Here is a 16,112-nt window from a genome sequence, read left to right as displayed (position 1 = left end):
CCAATGCATGATGCATGAGAGTAGATTGACCATGGTGCCACACCAACACTTCACAAAGATGGATAGTGCCAAACAGATTTAAGACGCTGCTCCCCAGTTACAAACATTCCTCCGCATCAGACCTTTTTTCACCCACCTTCGTCACTGGTTACTGGTACTGCCACCCACCGCACCACTTTGTCACAGGGTCACTTTCAGGACTCCTGATGCTGCTGCCACCTCCATGCTGTCTCATTCAGCCACTATATGGTCTCATCATGCTTCACCCACCTCCAGGCTGTGCCATTCATCCAATATGGTTTACTGATGCTTCAGCCAGCTCCAGTCTGTATCATTCAGCAACTACATGGTTTAGTGATGTTGCTAGGCCTTGGACACTACCTATATATTTTTATAGTAGCACTAGCTTCCATACATCTTCAAAATTCATCTTTTATTCTTAGAGATTGTGAGGTCCTATTGTCTCCTCATCTGCCGCCAACTCCAGGCTGTGCCATTCAGACACTATATGGTCTCCTCATGCTTTAGCATACTCCAGGCTGTGCCATTCAGACACTATATGGTCTCCTCATGCTTCAGCCAAATCCAGGCTGTGCCATTCAGACACTATATGGTCTCCTCATGCTTCAGCCAAATCCATGCTGTGCCATTCAGACACTATATGGTCTCCCTCATGTCTCAGCCACCTCCAGGCTGTGCCATTCGGACACTATACGGTCTCCTCATGCTTCAGCCAACTCCAGGCTGTGCCATTCAGACACTATATGGTCTCCTCATGCTTCAGCCAAATCCAGGCTGTGCCATTCAGACACTATATGGTCTCCCTCATGTCTCAGCCACCTCCAGGTTGTGCCATTCAGACACTAAATGGTCTCCTCATGCTTCAGCTACCTCCAGGCTGTGCCATTCAGACACTTTATGGTATCCTCATGTTTCAGCCAAATCCAGGCTGTGCCATTCAGCCACTATATGGTCTCCTCATGCTTCAGCCAAATCCAGGCTGTGCCATTTAGACACTATATGGTCTCCCTCATGTCTCAGCTACCTCCAGGCTGTGCCATTCAGACACTATATGGTCTCCTCATGCTTCAGCCAAATCCAAGCTGTGCCATTCAGACACTATATGGTCTCCCCATGCTGCCACAAGCTCCAGGCAGTCATTCAGCCACTATATGGTCTCCTCATACTGATGCCACCTCCAGGCTGTCTCATTCAGCCACTATATTGTCTCTTCTCATGCTTCAGCCAACTCCAGGCTTTGCTATTCAGCCACTATATGGTCTCCTCATACTGATGCCACCTCCAGGCTCTGTCATTGTGCTACCATGTGACATGTGACTCCTTGTTAGATTTGGTCCTTTGTACCCACACACCGGGTCCCGGGACACTAAAACTTGGGAGTTAAAATTTCAATTTCAATTTAAACATCTTAAATTTCTATTTAAAAATCTTCAATTTCATTGGCCTCCTCATGCTCCTGCCAACTCCAGGCTGTGCCATTCAGACACTATATGGTCTCCTCATGCATTAGCCAACTCCAGGCTGTGTCATTCAGCCAATATATGGTTTACTGATGCTGCTGGGCCTGGGCCTAAACATTTTTTTATGGCAGCACTAGCTACCCTAAATCTTCAATTTAAATTTCAAAATTCATCTTTTAATCTTAGGGATTGTGAAGACCTGGTGTCTACTCACGCTGCTTCAAGCTCCAGGCTGTGTCATTCAGCAACTATATGGTCTCCTCATGCTTCAGCCAACTCCAGGCTGTGCCATTCAGACACTATATAGTCTCTCTTCATGCTTCAGCCAACTCCAGGCTGTGCCATTCAGACAATATATGGCCTCCTCATACTTGAGCCAATTCCAGGCTGTTTCATTCAGCCAATATATGGTTTACTGATGCTGCTGGGCCTGGGTCTGGGCCTAAAAATTTTTTATGGTAGCACTAGCTACCCTAAATCTTCAATTTAAATTTCAAAAATAAGGTAGCCTCCTTGGGACGGACCCTACACTGTGTATATGCCTCTGTGTGAACAGTTCAGTAAGCATGGCAGGATCTGGAACATCCAAGACACCTTATATACACACCTGATAGAGGTGGGTGGGGTGCAAGGCCAACATGGAGGTAGCCACTCCCCCGTATGTGCAATACAGACAAAGAATTAGTCAGCCAGCACTTTAGTTGATACCAAACTATTATATGGACCTGGCCTACAGGTGCACGCTACTAGGCTAGATATATAGCAACAGAAGAATGCAGCAGCACACTGCCAGCACAAGGATATAGGTGAAACATGAATATGCAGTTAAAACATGGAGAACTATACAGCTATGGTGTAATAGATGCAAATGTGAAACTATGAAATAGTGAGGCACTTAGCTCGCAAATTTGTCTCCGCCGGCGGTCAAATAGCTTGGACCGTCCCACCGCGATAAGGTAGCCTCCTTGGGACAGACCCTACACTGTGTATATGCCTCTGTGTGAACAGTTCAGTAAGCATCGCAGGATCTGGAACATCCAAGACACCTTATATACACACCTGATAGAGGTGGGTGGGGTGCAAGGCCAACATGGAGGTAGCCACTCCCCCGTATGTGCAATACAGACAAAGAATTAGTCAGCCAGCACTTTAGTTGATACCAAACTATTATATGGACCTGGCCTACAGGTGCACGCTACTAGGCTAGATATATAGCAACAGAAGAATGCAGCAGCACACTGCCAGCACAAGGATATAGGTGAAACATGAATATGCAGTTAAAACATGGAGAACTATACAGCTATGGTGTAATAGATGCAAATGTGAAACTATGAAATAGTGAGGCACTTAGCTCGCAAATTTGTCTCCGCCGGCGGTCAAATAGCTTGGACCGTCCCACCGCGATAAGGTAGCCTCCTTGGGACAGACCCTACACTGTGTATATGCCTCTGTGTGAACAGTTCAGTAAGCATGGCAGGATCTGGAACATCCAAGACACCTTATATACACACCTGATAGAGGTGGGTGGGGTGCAAGGCCAACATGGAGGTAGCCACTCCCCCGTATGTGCAATACAGACAAAGAATTAGTCAGCCAGCACTTTAGTTGATACCAAACTATTATATGGACCTGGCCTACAGGTGCACGCTACTAGGCTAGATATACAGCAACAGAAGAATGCAAAAGCACACTGCCAGCACAAGTATATAGGTGAAACATGAAAATGCAGTTAAAACATGGAGAGCTATACAGCTTTGGTGTAATAGATGCTTTTAATATAGATTCACCGCAAATAAATTCAGATCAAACCGAATTTTTCAAAAGTTCGCTCATCTGTAACCACTACCTTTACCACTGACTAAAACTGCTTTATTGTTATTGAATAAAAACCACTATACAAATACCAATATCCCCTCATAGACGGACCACATAAAGTACATATGAGATGTACATAGGTGCTGTAGACTGTATACGTGATTCCATATAAGCAATTACAGTTACATACTCACGGGGGCATCATTTCTGATCAGAGTCGTTCACTTTTCTTTTTCTTCACCATCTGTCCTGGAAAATCATGAATCCGTCTCCTTACCACAACTCATCTCCACCGAATCTGCCAGACAAACATATTAGGCTTTTTGCTACAGCACAATTCTCACCTCACAATACAAACCCCTTATATGTATTACACGCCCCATATAGCATTAGGCCTCAACATTGCCCCCATAGATTATGCCAGAAACATTGCTTCCATAGTATATTATGTATCTCATTGTGTCCCCATAGAATATTTTGCCCTCTCACATTTTCCACCATAGTATATTCTGCCCGTCTCATTGCCCCATAGTATATTATTCCCCAAACATTGCCCCCATATACTATTGGGGCAATTTAAGGGGCTTAATATTCTATTATTTCCCCCATTGTATATTATGCCCCTGACTTTGCCCCATAGTATGTTTTACCCCTCACATTGCCCCTATAGTATATTATGCCCTCACATTGCCACCCATTTTAAATTATTCCCCTGATTTTGGCCCTGATTGTAGATTATTCCCCTCATATTGGCCCCCATTGTACATTATTCCTCTCATGTTGGCCCCCATTGTACATTATACTACTCATATTGGCCCCCACTGTACATTATACTACTCATTTTGGCCCTCATTTTACATTATTCCCCTCATATTGGCCCCCATTGTACATTATTCCTCTCATGTTGGCCCCCATTGTACATTATACTACTCATATTGGCCCCCACTGTACATTATACTACTCATTTTGGCCCTCATTTTACATTATTCCCCTCATATTGGCCCTCATTGTACATTAACCCCCTCATATTGCCCCCATCCCATTGTATATTACTCCTCACACCGTGGAAAAAAAAAAAAAGAACTCACCCCTCCTTCATTCCCCAGCAGCTCCCACTGCTCCTTGCGTCTTTTTCTTCTGTCTCTTCTTGCGCCGGCAACCTCATGCAGAGCCGCTGTTGCTCAGGAAGCCCAAGCTGGAATGACAGGACAGAGCCGCTGGCTCCTTCCTGTCACATCGGCCGCTGCAGCCGAGCGCATGCTCAATGTTGTGTGTGTCTTAAAGGTGCACACAGTGCTGTTGCTGGGGGATTCGGGACAGGTGTCCTGGATCCCCTGGCGGCCCTCCCCCTTCACCTGTGGGCCTGATCGCAGAGGGTGCGATGGGACCCGCAGGTAAAGGATCTGTTTATGCCACTGCAGGGACCGTGCCGGTCCAATCATGGCCAATACCGGCGAATGGCAGCCTTAGGGTCCCGGGCCCCTTACTGGGGTTCCACCTGCACCCCCCTGATGGCCGCCCTGTCTGCAGAAGCTGCTGTGTCATAGAAGATACAGAACAGCTCTGCAGATAACGTCAGAGGCTGTATTTTGCCTTTAACTGGGTCTACTATGTCAGTCCCAGTTACAAGCGAAATCATAAACAAAAATGTACAGCTCTCTTAGACTATTATGTGACTCCTATACCCATAGTAGGATATAAAATATTTCTAGCACAAAAGGGATGTAGTCCTGCAGGATAAAATAGGATGTATTTGTGGTGTCCCGGTACCGTATTTCATACGTTACCTTTGCAGAGGTCCCCATAGTCAGAGTCCCTAGGAACGTCGGGTTCCCTCTCCTATAGTTATCCCCTTGTCACCCCTCAGTTAGTCTATGACTGTATAGAAGTTCTTATAAATATAAGTATAAATGTGTATATATTTAATTGCCTACCTATTCAGCGTAGCAGGACCTGCGGGTCACGTGATTAGGTTAGAACTCTATGGTTTTGCTACAGGACCTTTGGAGGTTCCCATGACGTGTTCACCCACAATGCAATGTAACGGTGAGTGACATATGTTATTGACCAATCCAAAACGGCCAGCCCCTGCCAATATAAGGGACCTGCGCCATCTTGATCTCTCTCTTGGGTTGCTGATTCTGGAAGAGGTAGGACCTCCGCAGCTTACAAGACGATTTACTAGGCCAAAGCCTTGCTGCCTCGGCCTCTAACATAGCGGATATACTAAGCAGTTCCCCGCTACTCACCGCAAGATCACTGGACCTAAACACACCCTTAAATCCAGCAGATCTATGCTACAAAATCTCTAAGAAGCTAAATTGAGCTTATCTGATCCCAACCAACTGTCAATCGCTGCTCACCTATATCTGTAGAGACTCTGTTATCTGGACTGTTACTATTGCTGCATGTACAGAAATTGTTCAGTAAAAGTTCCTGCAAGTTTTCAGCTAACAGTGGTTGTGGACAATCCTTTATTTCTGCATCACCTATTGCTATTGGGAAGGATGGCAATAGGCCTATCAAGATTACAGTATTTAACCCTCACCCTGACGTCACGAGTGACAAGGGATAACAGCGCTCTTTATTGTTTGAACAGCAACACCCTAACTACCTTACACCCCACAAGGCTTTATCCCCCAAGGTTACCACATATTCAATTATCATTAAATGTTATTTGAGAATGTAATTATTTCAATCTAAGAATCTGTTTTTCTTAATAATATATGCATTTATTTAGAAAAAGTTATATATATATAAATTTATATAAATTAAATAGTACAGGGCAATGTGCAGATATGTATTCAAATTAGTTTAAAATTTAGTATGCAGATCATAATTACTATAGGAAAAAAGGTAAATAGGAGTAGGACTATGGGAGAAATCAGCAATAAGAAAAATGTATTTAAGTGTAAAAATTCCCCCCAAAGGTCTTTTATGACCTTATAGGTGGCACAAAATGTAAAATAAAGTATACACACATTTAAGAAAGTTACATAAATAAATACAAACATATGGTATATTAATTAATTAATTATTACATTAAAGGAGAAGTATCATGGTGAAAAACGTATCCCCTTTCCGCAGGTCCGCTTTCAAATTTGAATGTGTCTTGTCAGGAAGGGGGTAAAGAGAGGGTTAAGAGTACAGATGGGCGAATTTTTCAAAAATTCGATTTGATTTGATCCGAATATATTTGCAGCAAATCGCTATTAAAAACGGCTTTTTCCGGGCTACATGGAGCCTCAATAGGGGTGTAGAACACTTTGCCTTGCAGTAACACGCATAGGGAGTGTGCTGGGGTAGTGAAATAATACAGTTATTCAGAATCGCAGAGCGGCACAATGACAATGGATGTGGCAGCATGGTCTATGGTTGCTTGCGGTCTTTGAATGGGGAGTGCTTCCTGTGATGATCTCAATTGGCAGACTATGAAACAACTTCTAAACTCTCCCTGCCTGCCTGCAGTGATGCGGGCTTGAGGTCAATGGATTTCTCCTGTGCTCATCTGTATTGTCAGTATCACTGATTAGTGACCACACAGTGTCTGCTCTCTCTCTAGCCAGAACAAATCCGGGCTTGAATGGATTTGCCGCTGTAAAGAACTGTATTGTCAGTAATGGTGATTAGTGCACACACACAGTCTCTGCTCTCTCAGCAAAACGTCTTCGACAATGGCTGCCGAATATGTGACATCACAGGGCTGGCTGGTTGCTGATAGACTGCATGCGGCCATGTGATTCAGGGTGATTCCAGCCCACCTGCCTTCACGCCTTCCCAGACTTCCGTGCCCCATGTTTTCACATGTGCAGCTGCCAAAAGTGTAGTGAATGAAGCAATTTGCAACCATGAAGTGTGAGGAAATTCGGATTCATTCAGAATAAAATTTTTCATCAAATTCAGAACGGATTTGGCTACATCAGCTTCGAGTCGCCCATCTCTAGTTAAGAGGTTCCACATTTAAAGGAGTTCTCTAAGCTGAAACCTTTAACCCCCGCTGTGCCCGGGCTATAAAACTATACATAATAAACTTTCACTTACCTGCCTACGATCCCCCGTTGTTCCAATATCGCCATCCCGTTCTCCGTTCCCGGTCTCTTCCACTTCCTGCGGGTCGGTGACTTCACTCTGCGCTCAGCCTATCAGCGGCCGCAGCAATGTCCCGTCACGGCCGCTGATAGGCTGAGCGCAGAGCGAAGTCACCGACCCGCAGGAAGAGGAAGCTGACAGGGACCGGAGCACGGGCGGCGATATCGGAACAACGGGGGATCGTAGGCAGGTAAGTGAAATTTTATTATGTATAGTTTTACAGCCCGGGCACAGCGGGGGATAAAAGATTTCAGTTGGAAAACTCCTTTAAGGGGTACTCCGAGGTCTGAAAAAAAAATTCAGCAAAAGCTTTTAGCATTGCTTACCTAACTGTCCTAGTTTGGAAACCATCAAAAATCCATTTGTTTTGGTGTCTTGTACTGTACTTCCTGTTAGAGCAGGTTAGTACTAGAATTCTTAGAATACATTGCTTTTCCTATGCTCTTCATCATATTCCTCCCACCCTGCCTACTCCCCCTCCTTCATTTACAATAATAAGAAAAGTATGTCTGTACTGATACCAAAAGCAATTTTTATAATACACAGTACATGATAAGTACATTGGCACTCGACCCTATGTGTCAAGATCACTTTAAAATACTGTAAAATTACAGAATTATGCTAACATTCTTCTTATTCATAAACTTTAAAGTGTTGTGATCATTTGAAAAACATGAAAATATTTTATAAAGTTCAAATAATAAAAAGGTTTTTAATAAAAAATCAAGAAAGTCAGATACAAAACAGAATAACCTTTAGTGACGCAAATAGCATGTTATGCTAAAAGCAAGACCAAACATATATTTGTAAAGAAACAGAGAAAAGACTGTCAACGTGGCTCCTGCAGGATGTCACTGTTCAGTGTGTAAAATCTGTGGACTGCGGTGGTCAGAGAGTCAGAAACATTGGTTAGCTCTGACCTTTTGGGTCTGAAATTTAGCCAACATAAGGTTTCTAAAAACCATACATCTGACCAACATGCTTTTACTTTAACCCCTTGGGGACAAAGCCCATTTTGACCTTAAGGACCAGGCCAATTTTAATTTTTGCACTTTAGTTTTTTCCTCCTCTCCTTCTAAAAATCATAACACTTTCAATTGTGCACCTACAGAGCTATGTAAGAGCTTGTTTTTTACTTCACCAGTTTTACTTTGCAATAATATCCCTTATTTTATAACATAATCTGCAGCAAAACAAAAAAAAAGAAAAAAAAAACAATTTTGTACATTTTAAGGGCTTCCGTTTCTGTGCAGTGAACTTTTCAGTAAGAATGACCTTTTCTTTATTTTATAGGTCCATACGGTTACAAGGATACCCAATTATTGTAAGTTTTATTTAATATGACTACCGTATTTATCGGGGTATACCACGCACCGGCCTATAACATGCACCCTCATTTTACCAAGGATATTTGGGTAAAAAAAGTTTTTTACCCAAATATCCATGAAAAAATTAGGGTGCGTGTGTGCGCGTGTATACCCCGATACATCCCCAGGAAAGGCAGGGGGAGAGAGGCCGTCGCTGCCCGCTTCTCTCCCCCTGCCTTTCCTGGGGTCTAGAGCGCTGCTGTCGGCCCTTTTCACCTCCTGGTTATCGGCGCCGCTGCCCGTTCTGTCCCCCTGACTATCGGTGCCGGCGCCGATAGCCAGGGGGAGAGAAGCGGCGCCGACAGCCAGGGGGAGAGAAGGGGCAGCGGCACCCATTGCCGGCGCCGCTGCCCCGTTGCCTCCCCCCATCCCCGGTGGCATAATTACCTGAGTCCGGTCCGCGCTGCTCCAGGCCTCCGTCATGCGTCCCCGGCGTCATTGCTATGCACGGCGCGGCGCTCTGACGTCATGCGCCGCGCCGTTCAGCGCATAGCAATGACGCCGGGGACGCACGACGGAGGCCTGGAGCAGCGCGGACCGGACTCAGGTAATTATGCCACCGGGGATGGGGGGAGGCAACGGGGCAGCGGCGCCGGCAATGGGTGCCGCTGCCCCTTCTCTCCCCCTGGCTGTCGGCGCTGCTTCTCTCCCCCTGGCTATCGGCGCCGGCACCGATAGTCAGGGGGACAGAACGGGCAGCGGCGCCGATAACCAGGGGGTGAAAAGGGCCGACAGCAGCGCTCTAGACCCCAGGAAAGGCAGGGGGAGAGAAGCGGGCAGCGACGGCCTCTCTCCCCCTGCCTTTCCTGGGGCGGTATCGGCGTATAACACGCACACAGACTTTAGGCTAAAAATTTTAGCCTAAAAAGTGCGTGTTATACGCCGATAAATACGGTAATTTTAAAAATTAAACCTACATGCACAAAAATTTGTATGTTTAACCCCTTAACCCATTAGCGCAAATGGACTTTAATTTACGTCCATATGCGCGTCCCCAGATATAATGCGCGCTCATGAGGTGAGTGCGCATCATACCCGGTGGGTCCTGGTTGCAATAAGCAACCAGGACCCGCGCTAATGCCGGACATCGCCGATCAGGCTGATGTCCGGCATTAACTCTTTGGACGCGTCGATCAAAGTTGATCGCCACGTCTAAAAGTGAAAGTAAAAGCATCCTGGCTGCTCAGTCGGGCTGATTGGGACCATCACAATAAAATTGTGATGTTCCGATCAGCTAGGACGCAGCAAGAGGGTGGCTTACCTGCCTCCTGCGCTTCCGATTGTCGATTGATTGCTTCAAGCCTGAAATCCAGCTATGGCTGTGCAGTGATCTGTGTAAAAGATCAGTGTGCTCAGTGTTATAGCCCCCTATGGAAGCTATAACACTGCAAAAAAAAAAGTTTAAAAAAAAGTTAGTAAAGATCATTTAACCCTTTCCCTAATAAAAGTTTTAATCACCCCCTTTTCCCATAAAAAAAACTGTGTAAATAAAAATAAACATATGTGATATCGCCACATCCGTAAATGTCCGAACTATAAAAATATATTGTTATTTAAACCGCACGGTCAATGGCGTACACGTAAAAAAATTCCAAAGTCCAAAATAGGGGATTTTTGGTAACTTTTTATACCATAAAAAAATGAAAAAGAATACGATCAGAAAGTCTGATCAAACCAAAATGGTACTTCAGATCATGGTGCAAAAAATGAGCCCTCATACCGCCCCGTATGTGGAAAAATAACAAAAAGTTATAGGGGTCAGAAGAGGACAAGTTATGATTTTTTTCACAAGTAATACAAAATCAAACCTATATAAGTAGGGAATCATTTTAACTGTATGGTTCTACAGAATAAAGATAAGGTGTAATTTTTACCAAAAAATGTACTGCGTAGAAACGGAAGCCCCCAAATTTACAAAATGGCGTTTTTTAATAGATTTTGTCGTACAATGATTTTTTTTTCGTTTTGCTGTAGATTTTTGGGTAACATGACTGATGTCATTACAAAGTAGAATTGGTGGCACAAAAAATAAGCCATCATATGGATTTTTATGTGCAAAATTGAATCATTTAACCCCTTCCCTAATAAAAGTATGAATCACCCCCCTTTTCCCATAAAAAAAAAAAAAACTGTGTAAATAAAAATAAACATATGTGGTATCACCGCATGCAGAAATGTCTGAATTATAAAAATATATTGTTAATTAAACCACACGGTCAATGGCGTGCGCGCAGAAAACTTGCAAAGTCCAAAATAGCGTATTTTTGGTCACTTTTTATCTCATGAAAAAATGAATAAAAAGCGATCAAAAAGTCTGATCAAACCAAAATGGTACCGCTAAAAACTACCACATACAACCCCATATGCAGAACAATAAAAAAGTTATAAGGGTCAGAAAATAAAAAAAAATTTATGTATATGTAAGACTCACCGCAGACGGCAGGTACCCAGGGAGTAAATGACCCGTAATACCATGGTAGTTTGGAGCAGGTGAAGTAGTAGATCCGCTGGACCTGTGTGGCAGATGACGCGGGCCGTGCCAGGGAGTGGAGTCTAAGGTGCCACTGGTTTTCACCAGAGCCCGCCGCAAGGCGGGTTGGATTTGCTGCGGCAGGCGACACCCAGGTCTCTACCCCTGGCTCGACCACACAGGCGGCTGAGGTGAAGCGTGGTACCAAAGGACTAGGCAATACGTAGTCAGGCAGGCTAGAGGTCAGGGCAGGCGGCACAGGAGTGTAGTCAGTAGGGTAGCAGGAGGTCAGTAGGCTGGTGTCTAGAAACACGGTCGGGTCACGGAATACAGAGGTCTGGTACACTGCAAGGAAATAACTAGAAGTGCTTTCTCTAAGGCGCAGGGCAAACAAAGATCTGGCAGGGGTGCTAAGGAGGAGCTAGAACTTATTAAAAAGGTGCAGATGCAATTACTAATTACAGGTGCACTGGCCCCTTAAATTTCACAGCTCCAGCACGCGCGTGCTAGAAGTCGGGGGTGCATGCGTTGGAGATGAGGAACAGAGGCTGGGGACGGAGGCGAGTGACGGGCTGGGATTCGCATGCGGGTGCGTCCCGCAACGCGAATCCCAGCCCCGCCGGGGGCCGGAACACTGGGGAAGATACGCTCATGGCCGGAATGTCCGGCCGAAGCGCCGCTTGTGACAGTATAAATTTCCCTGCATGTAGTTATGATTTTTTACAGAAGTACGACAAAATCAAACCTATACAAGTAGGTTATCATTTTAATTATATAGACCTCCAGAATAAAGATAAGGTATCATTTTTACAGAAAAATTTACTGCGTAGAAATGGAAGCCCCCAAAAGTTACAAAATGACGTTTTTTCTTAAATTTGGGCGCACAATGATTTTTTTCCGTTTTGCCGCAGATTTGTGGGTAAAATGACTGATCTCATCACAAAGTAGAATTGGTGGCGCAAAGCCATCATATTGATTTTTAGGTGCAAAATTGAAGGAAGTGGTTAGAAATGAGCGAATTGAAGCTGACGAACCTAAATTCGTTACAAATTTCATGAAATATTCAATTCGCAATGGATGCGAATATCGCCGCGATTCTATCATGCGAATCGTTTCATTAAATTCCATTTTACAGCATTCCTGGCTAAAGGAGACCTAAAATGGCGGATCCACTTGTCAGTACATGGGGCAGGGGATTATGGGAGGGCGGGAAACTATGGGAATGAAGGTAGGCGGGATGACCCTGAATCACATGCGAGATGCAGCCTATCAGCATTCACTGACCCCTCCCCCCACATTAGGTTGTAGTTCCCCCACATTAGGTTGGCAGTATAGTTCCCCCACATTAGGTTGTAGTTCCCCCACATTAGATTGGCAGTATAGATTCCCCCATATTAGGTTATAGTTGCCCCACATTAGGAAGGCAGTATAGTTTCCCCCACATTAGGTTGTAGTTCCTCCACATTAGGTTGGCAGTATAGTTCCCCCACATTAGGTTGTAGTTCCCCACATTAGGTTGGCAGTAGAGTTTCCCCCACATTAGGTTGTAGTTCCCCCACAATAGGAAGGCAATATAGTTTCCACCACATTAGGTTGTAGTTCCCCCACATTAGGTTGGCAGTATAGTTCCCCCACATTAGGTTGTAGTTCTCCCACATTAGGTTGGCAGTATAGTACCCCCACAGACATACAGCCTTCAGCCAGGACAGTTCCTAAAATGGACAGAGGTGTCCGCAGAGAGCACTGTGGTCGTGACAGAAAAGAAATCCCAAAAGAAAAAAAAATTCTCTGTAGTATACAGCCACTAATAAGTATTGGAAGTATTAAGAATTTTTAATAGAAGTATTTTACAAATCTGTTTAACTTTCTGGCAGTTGACTAAAAAAAAAAAAAAAAAAAGTTTTCACCGGAGTACCCCTTTGAAGCCACTTTAAAACTACTTGAATACATTCCTAGCAGTGTTATACAGAGCTTTGGAGCTGTTCCTTTTATAAACATTTTTAGGGCCTTATTTCATTGCTGGTTTGTGATGAACTAGTTCGATGGGGGGAAAAGTTGTTTAAAATAACAGTGATAATTTTAAAGAGAGTATTGGCAGTTCACAAGGTTTTAAAGCGAATATATCATCAGTGTCACCCACACATACCAGCTAGTACAGGCTTGTAGTGCGGGCGAAACTGATAAAAATGATACTTTTCACAGACCAATCAGTGGCCCCATTTGTCAGTTATCTTCCTAATTCTGTTTATGATAACCAGCAGGCTTGGTGCACGGGCGGCTGCCGAAGAGCATGCTGACGTCACGGCTGCTTCTTCCTCTCCCTGCCTGTCTGTGAGCAGGCTTGAGGAAGCAGTAGCCATGGTGTCATCATGCTCCTGGAGCACCGCCCATGTGACAAGCCTGCTGATTATCATCGACTTAATAAGGGAGATAATGGGTGAAAGGGCCCACGGATAATGGCAAGTATCATTTTTATCAGCGTCACACACTCTACAAGTTTATATCAACAAGTTAGTATGGGTGACACTGATGACAGATTCCTTTTAAAACCTTGTGAACTGCCAATACTCTCTTTTAAATGATTACTGTTATTTTAAACAACTTTCCCCCCATTTGATACACTATGTGATCCCTTACATAATTGTAAATCACCTTATTAAAGGAAAAATGACACGCTGACCAACCCCACTTAACTGAATATACAGGTTGTTAGTGTGGGTGATCCTGAGTAAAATGATGTATTCCTTACTCTCAATCTGTTCAGCCATCCTAAGATTTAGAAAATAATTAGAAATCGCAAGTCAGCTCACCACCAGTCTGAACAATGATGAGCAGACAGCAATGAGCCGTGTCCCATGTAGATAACACCAATAGATAAAGTTTGTATCCGGCACTAGGGGAAAAATAAAAATAGACGGTTACTCCAGTGGATAACAATTTTTTTCCCCACTGGAGTAACCAGATTTGTAAAATGCTTCTATTTAAAAATCTTAATCCTGACAGTACTTATCAGCTGCTACATGCTCCACAGGAAGTTCTTTTCAAATTTATTTTCTGTCTGACTACAGTGTTCTCTGCTGACACATTTGTCCAGTTAAGGAACGCTCCAGAGCAGGATAGGTTTGCTATGGGGATTTGTTTGTGCTCTGTACAGTTCCTGACATGGACAGAGGTGTCAGCAGAGAGTACTGTGGTCAGACAGAAAATAAATGTAAAAAGAAAAGAACTTCCTCTGGAGTATACAGCAGCTTATAATTACTGGAAGGTTTAAGATTTTTGTAACACTCCCGTTTCAGAAGACAGAAACCCCGGTGGATGTGGATCTGCTGGACCTGTGTGGCAGATGACTCGGACGGTATCATGGAGCAGAGTCTAAGGTGCCGCTGGTTTTTACCAGAGCCCGCCGCAAAGCGAGATGGACTTGCTGCGGCAGGAGGCACCCAGGTCGTTACCCCTGGCATGGTTCAACCACACAAGCGGCTGAGGAGATGCGAGGCACAGGAGGGATAAGACAGCTCATAGTCAGGACAGCAGAAGTTCAGGGCAGGCTGCACAGTAGCATAGTCAGGAACGTAGCAAATGGTCAGTAGGCATGCGGCAAGGAGCAAAGTCAGGTCATGGAGCAAAGGATCAGATACACAGCAAGGCAATAACAGCAATGCTTTCTCTCAGGCTCAAGGTAACAAAGATCCGGCAGAGAAGTGAGGAGGGTGGAGGAATTTATCAATGAGCCACAGGTGAATTATGCTAATGAGCACACTGGCCCTTTAAATCTTAAAGCTCAGGTGCGCGAGTGCCCTAGGGGACGGGGACATGTGCGCCGGAGCAGAGAGGCAGAGGCGAGGGCAGGAGAAGCACCAGGTGAGTGACAGACTGGGGCTTGCATGCGAGTCCCAGCACTGCAACAGCAGCAGGTAACGGGTCCATGCGCTCGCAGCCAGCGTGTGCGGCCAGAGCGCATAACGAAACAATTTTTAAATAGAAGTAACTTAAAAATCTGTTTAATTTTCTGGTACCAGTTGATATGGAAAAAAAAATTGTTTTCCACCACAGTACCCCTTCATCAGAACATATTAAAAAGTGTAGAACGCAACATGTCACTAAAAGTACTGGAAATGCCAATGTGTTTTAGGCTGTGTACAAGCCCTAACTAATGGATATGTTTGAGGGCTTATACACAGCCCATAACACAACGGCATTCTGACTTCTTTTCGTGACATGTTGCTTCACTAAAGTCTATTAACCCCTTAAGGACTGAGGGGTTTTCGGTTTTTGCACTTTCATTTTTTCCTCCTCACCTTTTAAAAATCATAACCCTTTCAATTTTGCACCTAAAAATCCATATGATGGCTTATTTTTTGTGCCACCAATTCTACTTTGCAGTGACCTCAGACATTTTACCCAAAAATCTACAGCGAAATGGGAAAAAAAATCATTGTGCGATGAAATTGAAGAAAAAACGCCATTTTGTAACTTTTGGGGGCTTCCATTTCTATGCAGTACATTTTTCAGTAAAAATGACACCTTATCTTTATTCTGTAGGTCCATACGATTAAAATGATCCCCTACTTATATCGGTTTGATTTTGTCGTACTTCCGGAAAAAATCATAACTACATGCACGGAAATTTATACGTTTAAAATTGTCATCTTCTGACCCCTATAACTTTTTTATTTTTCTGGGTATGGGTCGGTATGGGGCTAATTTTTTGCGCCATGATCTGACATTTTTAGCGGTATAATTTTTGTATTAATCGGACTTTTTGATCGCTTTTTATTCATTTTTTCATGATATAAAAAAGCGACCAAAAATACGTTATTTTGGACTTTGGAATTTTTTTGCGCGTACGCCATTGACCGTGAGGTTTAATTAATGATATATTTTTATAGT

The sequence above is a fragment of the Hyla sarda genome, chromosome 2 (genome assembly GCF_029499605.1).
Source record: "Hyla sarda isolate aHylSar1 chromosome 2, aHylSar1.hap1, whole genome shotgun sequence".
Taxonomy (NCBI): Eukaryota; Metazoa; Chordata; class Amphibia; order Anura; family Hylidae; genus Hyla; species Hyla sarda.
This window is presented reverse-complemented; position numbering follows the sequence as displayed.